The 5580-nt window shown below is 39.6% G+C and overlaps 1 protein-coding gene across 1 annotated transcript in view; it reads left to right on the top strand.

Moving 5' to 3' along the window:
• Positions 1-5580, top strand: part of KCNJ6 (potassium inwardly-rectifying channel, subfamily J, member 6) — a 50904-nt gene that overhangs the window by 617 nt on the left and 44707 nt on the right. The gene's annotated exons all lie outside the window — the stretch shown is intronic.

Below are 5580 nucleotides of genomic sequence, written 5' to 3'. Positions count from 1 at the left end.
AAACTCCCATCTTTGGTTCTGAGCAATGCAATCTAACTTTGTAGTTGGTCCTGTGTTGAGAAAGGGGTTGGGCAAGACACTTTTAGAGGTCCTTTCTGACTCAAAATATTCTAACATTTTAGGCAGGTTATTATTATTATTATTGTTATTATTATTTCTAGCAGTTAGAGAGTGTAAACACAAACAGTTTTAAACTGATAGCACTCATATCAGTGTATTTCCTTCATGCGCTCTCCTTTTCTTGGTACACTCCACAGAGATGAAAAGTTGAGTTCTTAGTAAATCTCTTAGGAAACAGTGCATCTGGCAAGTAAAAGTTTTTGCGTTAGTACACTGGATAGTAACTGACAGAAACAGCTGGAGTTGAGTAACTGCAAAAAGAAGTCTCTCAGGGTGGAACATCAGATGATGCCATGTTACAGCAAGTCAGTGAGACATTCATCTGATGAAGAAGCATCGGAGAGAAAGCATGTGGACAGTATTTGCAGCTATTAAGGCCTGTCAGCTCTATGAATTACTAATGATCCCTATTATCTCTGCTACAGCAGTTAGTAGTTTGCCACATGGATATACTAGTCACGAGCCAAGGTCTGATGTCGAGAGGCAGCATTACTCAGGTTGGGACACCTGGACTGTCTCTGCTCACTGACCTTGCTCCACTGCTTGCAGCAGCAGTGACAATAGTGTGCATTTTCCAAGTGGAAAACAAAGCACCCTTTCTATCTTTCTCACTTTGAAGAAACTGCTTCTGAGGAGGCTGTTTTCTGCATTGGTTGCGGATAGGACAAGAACACTATAGCAAAGGAAATCAAGTTCTGATTTTTTCAAAGGGAGAATACCTCTCTGCCTTCTTTGTACATTGCTATTAGCAATTGCATGCAAGAGTCTCTGACTTTAATGCCAGCCTTGCACTCTTACCGTGGCCAGGAATCTTCATTCTGCCTTTCTGGTAGCCCTTCAGTCTGCCTAGTCTTCCATTGGTAGGCCATGTTTTTCAGAGTAACCACTGCTCCCTCCATCATGTTGAGCTTAGTTTCAATGGCTCAACATTCTCTGAAATTGCATTGGAGATATATTTGTATCTCTTTTGTAGCTCTAGGAGTGTGCCCTTCTCAGAGTTTCCTATTTAGTACCCTCTCAAGGTGAAAACATCTTTGTTTTTCCCTTTATAATGAGACCAAGGGAACAAAAGTGAAGATGTTGAGCATGAAGAGGTAGTGAGCACTAGACAAGCATAATAGACCATCTGCCATGAAGAATAAGAAGTAGTTTTTAATTTAACATATAGCTTGTGACAGACATTACTTGTACCATCCAGAGGAACATGATGACTTAAGGACATGACACAAGCCAGAGCACATGTGCAATATCAGCAATAGTGCATACACACACAGCATCCAGACTGCACTGAACTGGGCCCCCAAAAACACTCTGCACATTGGTCCCAGTCACCATATGCATAAGGGGGTAAACGGACAGCATAAATGCTAACATAAAAATAAGTTAATTTATGTAGATTTATGAGCTTTCAGGAGATCCCTTACATGTTCTGAACCACTAGCTCAGGCTTTTCTGAAAGCCGAAAGACTGGTTAAAATCATATTGGAGCAGAGATATGTAACAGCAAGCTCTCCTTATTCCAGAAATCTCTTTTCAGTGCCAGGTTTTTGCACTAGAGATGGCTCTAAATTAGCACTGACTCCAAGCACTCAGACTTCAGGTAGTAAACAAGTTTCATAATCCAATTTGGGATCCCCAGCCTAATGGAAGGCAGAAGATGCTGATAATCAGCTCTCTCCACACATTTTTGCAAGTTCAGAATGTGTAGCCTTTTTACACTGCCCCACATACATTAAAAGCCAAGGCTGCTTGTGCTTCCCTGTACTTCAAATGAGGCTACATTTAGCAAAGCAGATGAAAAAACAGCATTCTGGAGCCTTTAATGGTAAATTCTGTAATGAAATTGATTAGAATCCCAGATAAAAACTACAAGGGCAAATGGCTACCAAAAATGGAGTCGTGTTTTTTTCAATTCATGTATCAGCTACATTTTTCATCCTCCAAAATAAAAGGGCCAAGAATCAGAAGTTAATAGAGACATTTGTGCTGCATACAGGAAAAACATTGCTCATGTTTATTTTTTTGTTGCTGTACAGGCTTAACAGAAATTAAAATAATATAACACTATTTTAATCCAGTTGGACTAGAAGGCAATGATGAAGAAGGTAGCATGAAAACCAAGGTATCATCCTTACAACCTCTTTTCTAACCATAAATATACTTCAATTTGCATTTCTTTTCTAGGGAAAACTGCTGCATAAATAAATTTAAATCACATGCATGCTCTCTCTGAAATTATATTTATGGTTCTATGGGTGCAAGTAAGTAATTTTATTCTTGAAGAAATTTGTCAACTCAGTATTTATTGAAAATTTCAGTATTTCAAAACAAAGACTAGACAATGTTCCCAGCCAAGTCAATAGACAATCTTGCATTGATTACAACAGTGCAGGACCAGATCCTAATTCCTTCTTTTTCAGAAGAAAATTTGCATTTTATTATAATGACTACTTACAACTGTTAGCTGATCATAAATTTTCTATATTTTTTTTCTTTAAACAAGACTCTTTCTCCTCCTATGTACTGGTAATGCACAGTGTCTTGCAGTATGCATTACCTGATCTCACTGAGAGAGATGCAGACTGGTTTTGTCAAACAGGAAAATCCCCATCCAGCCTGAGAATATCTGCCCCTGTGGCCTCAGTGCTCATCAGACCTGAGATTTCACAAAGCTCAGAAACAGTGACAAAAATGAGGCAGATGTCAGGCAAAGCATTTCAAAGGCTCCCCATCTGCTTTCTTTCTCACACTTATCCTTGCATCACAGGCAAGAAAAGAAACAGAAAGACCCAGACTTGGAGCAGAGTCTTGAACATTGCAGAAAATGTCCTGTGCTGTGCAGTGTTATGCCTTCTTCTCCTGCTGCCAAAGTCTAACAGCCTCACAGAAGCAGTGGAGAATAGAAATAGCCACCTGGTATTGCCAAAAACTCTAGAGGCAAGTTCAGTGTCAGGCAGACTGATGATAACAAAACTGGGAGGATTGGCTGATTCACAGGAAGGTTGTGCAGCCATTCAGCAAGATCTGGAGTTTAGTCTAGAGAAGAGAAGACTGAGAGGGGATCTTATTGATGTATATAAATACCTGAAGGGTGGGTGTCAAGAAGGGGCAGCCATTCTCTTTCTATCGTGCCTTGTGATAGGATGAGGGTCAATGAATTCAAACTAGAGGACAGGAAGTTCCACCTCAACATGAGGAAGATCTTCTTTACTGTAAGGGTTATCGAGCACTGGAACAGGCTCCCCACAGAGGTTGTGGAGCCTCCTTCTCTGGAGACTTTCAAGATGTCTGGATGCATTTCTCTTTGACCTGCCCTAGGTGATCCTGCTCTGGCAGGGGAGTTGGACTTGATGATCTCCAGAGGTCCTTTCCAACCCCAAATACACTGTGATTCTGTGATTCTAAGGCATAAATGTGATCACAGCAAATGAGAGGTGAATACTGAAAAGTGTTCACAAAAAGCAAGGCTGGATCTTACAAAGGCAAACACTTGCTTAACCTAAAAGTGGGCCTCATCCTATTAGGAAGGTGGGTAATTACCTGTAGGCAGACAAAAATCACAGACAAAAATTTATGTCCGCTCAACATTTGAGCATATGCAATAAAGCCCATGAGAACACTTAGTAGATCATAAGTTATTTTTTTAAACAGTGAATTTTCAACAAGTTTGCATACAAACCATTCACAACTGTGTTATAAAAGATCAAATCTGTCTACTTAATCACAGTGAAACTTAAATATGAGAAAAAAAACTTCTTTACTATGAGGGTGACAGAGCACTGAGACAAGCTGCCCAGGGAGCATGTGGAGTCCCCTTCTCTGGAGATATTCAAGACCCACCTGGATGCAGTCCTGAGTAATGTGCTCTAGGGGATCCTGCTTTAGGAGATTTGGACTAGGTGATCTCTAGAGGTCCCTTCCAGCTCTGACAATTCTGGGATTCACTAAACTGGGTATCACTTTCAGTTACAAAAGGTCAGCTAAAACTTGTATTATTCTCTGTTGAAACTCCTAATTATTCTGCTGGTCATCCTACAACTCTAATATAGTATATGATTAAAATAAGTTACAAGTATTTAAATTAGACAAGTATGCCCTTTACATACCTTCTTTTGTACAGTAGCATAACAAGATCTCTGAAGCATTAGCGAAGTACAACAAAAATCACATTCTAATGATAAAATCATTTCCTAGGGATTATAGTAATATGTTACATTCACAGCCAGGAAGGTCATGAGAGCTCCTCCTGTACAGATCAGTTTGTTGTTGATACTGATTTAATGTTATTCTGCAGACATTCAATAAAAGTACGTGCTTGGAAACACTGGGTTGTGCCTTTCCAGTGCTGTTGTGGAATGGCAAGACCAGGACACCAGCACTAGTTGCATCTTTACTAGAAAATAAAATGTTCCTGATCAATGGCACCCAATTGCTCTTATGATAAAATTCCTAGGAAAGACCCTGGCATGGTTTAGACCAGTGCAGAACTGAGTACACACAATTCCTGGCTACATTTCAGGTGTTAGCATGGGACACAGACTATTTCTGATAAGCAGATTGCATGAGACTACTGTGCTTTGAAAACAATGGGAGTTCAATAATACAAGTGTGGGCTGTACCACTCTATTTAGACTCCATGCTAAAGAATACACCTAGGCACATTTCATTTACTAATATAGCCATAGCCAGCACATACTGTTATGATGAAACACGAGTCAACTACCCAGGGACTTCATCAGGAGAACTTGTAAATTGCCAGAAATGAAAAAAAGTCACTGAAATCTCATATGTGTTGTGTGCAACAGCTTAAGGGATTCACTGAACTAATACTTTGAACAGAATGCTCTGAATGTGGCTAAGTTGGCACCGTATTGCTACCTCACCATTGTGTTCAAACAAACATAATGTTTACTGGGAGAGTAGGAAGCATTCAGAAGAAGTGTGTATATATATATTATTTTTTTCTTTTTTTCTTGCAGTGCAGATTAATAGTATGTATATATTTTTGTCATGAAGAAAAGCAGAGAGAGTAAAAATAGCTCTCAAGTGAGAGAGGTGCTATTCACTCCTCTGTTCCTGGAACTGTGACAGCCATTATATAACCAAAAGGAAAATTAAATTAAATAAACAGTATAAGCTCATTGCGTTGGTATCAAGTAAAAATATAAATAGTCAAAGTGTTTTGTGGCAAAGGTGCTAACCACATGTGGCTGTTCTTTAGCCTTAGTGATGAACAGGGATCCTGCCATGTGTTTGAAACTTATTTATCAACCATTTCCATGGAAACACACAGATGCACAATCCTTGGATCACTTATTTCAGGAATTGCTGCTTCCAAGGTTCACTCTGGAGTGAGAACTCAGACCAGGAGAGAGTGACAAGCTATGATTCTGATCTAGAAACCTCCCCCCACAGATATTCATTGGGTCTCACAGTAGGAGAATATGCATGAGGGAAAGA

Source organism: Chaetura pelagica, unplaced genomic scaffold (genome assembly GCF_000747805.2).
Source record: "Chaetura pelagica isolate M959 unplaced genomic scaffold, ChaPel_1.0 scaffold244, whole genome shotgun sequence".
NCBI lineage: Eukaryota > Metazoa > Chordata > Aves > Apodiformes > Apodidae > Chaetura > Chaetura pelagica.
The sequence above is the reverse complement of the archived record's forward strand: the minus strand, read 5'-3'. Positions and strand labels throughout refer to the sequence as shown.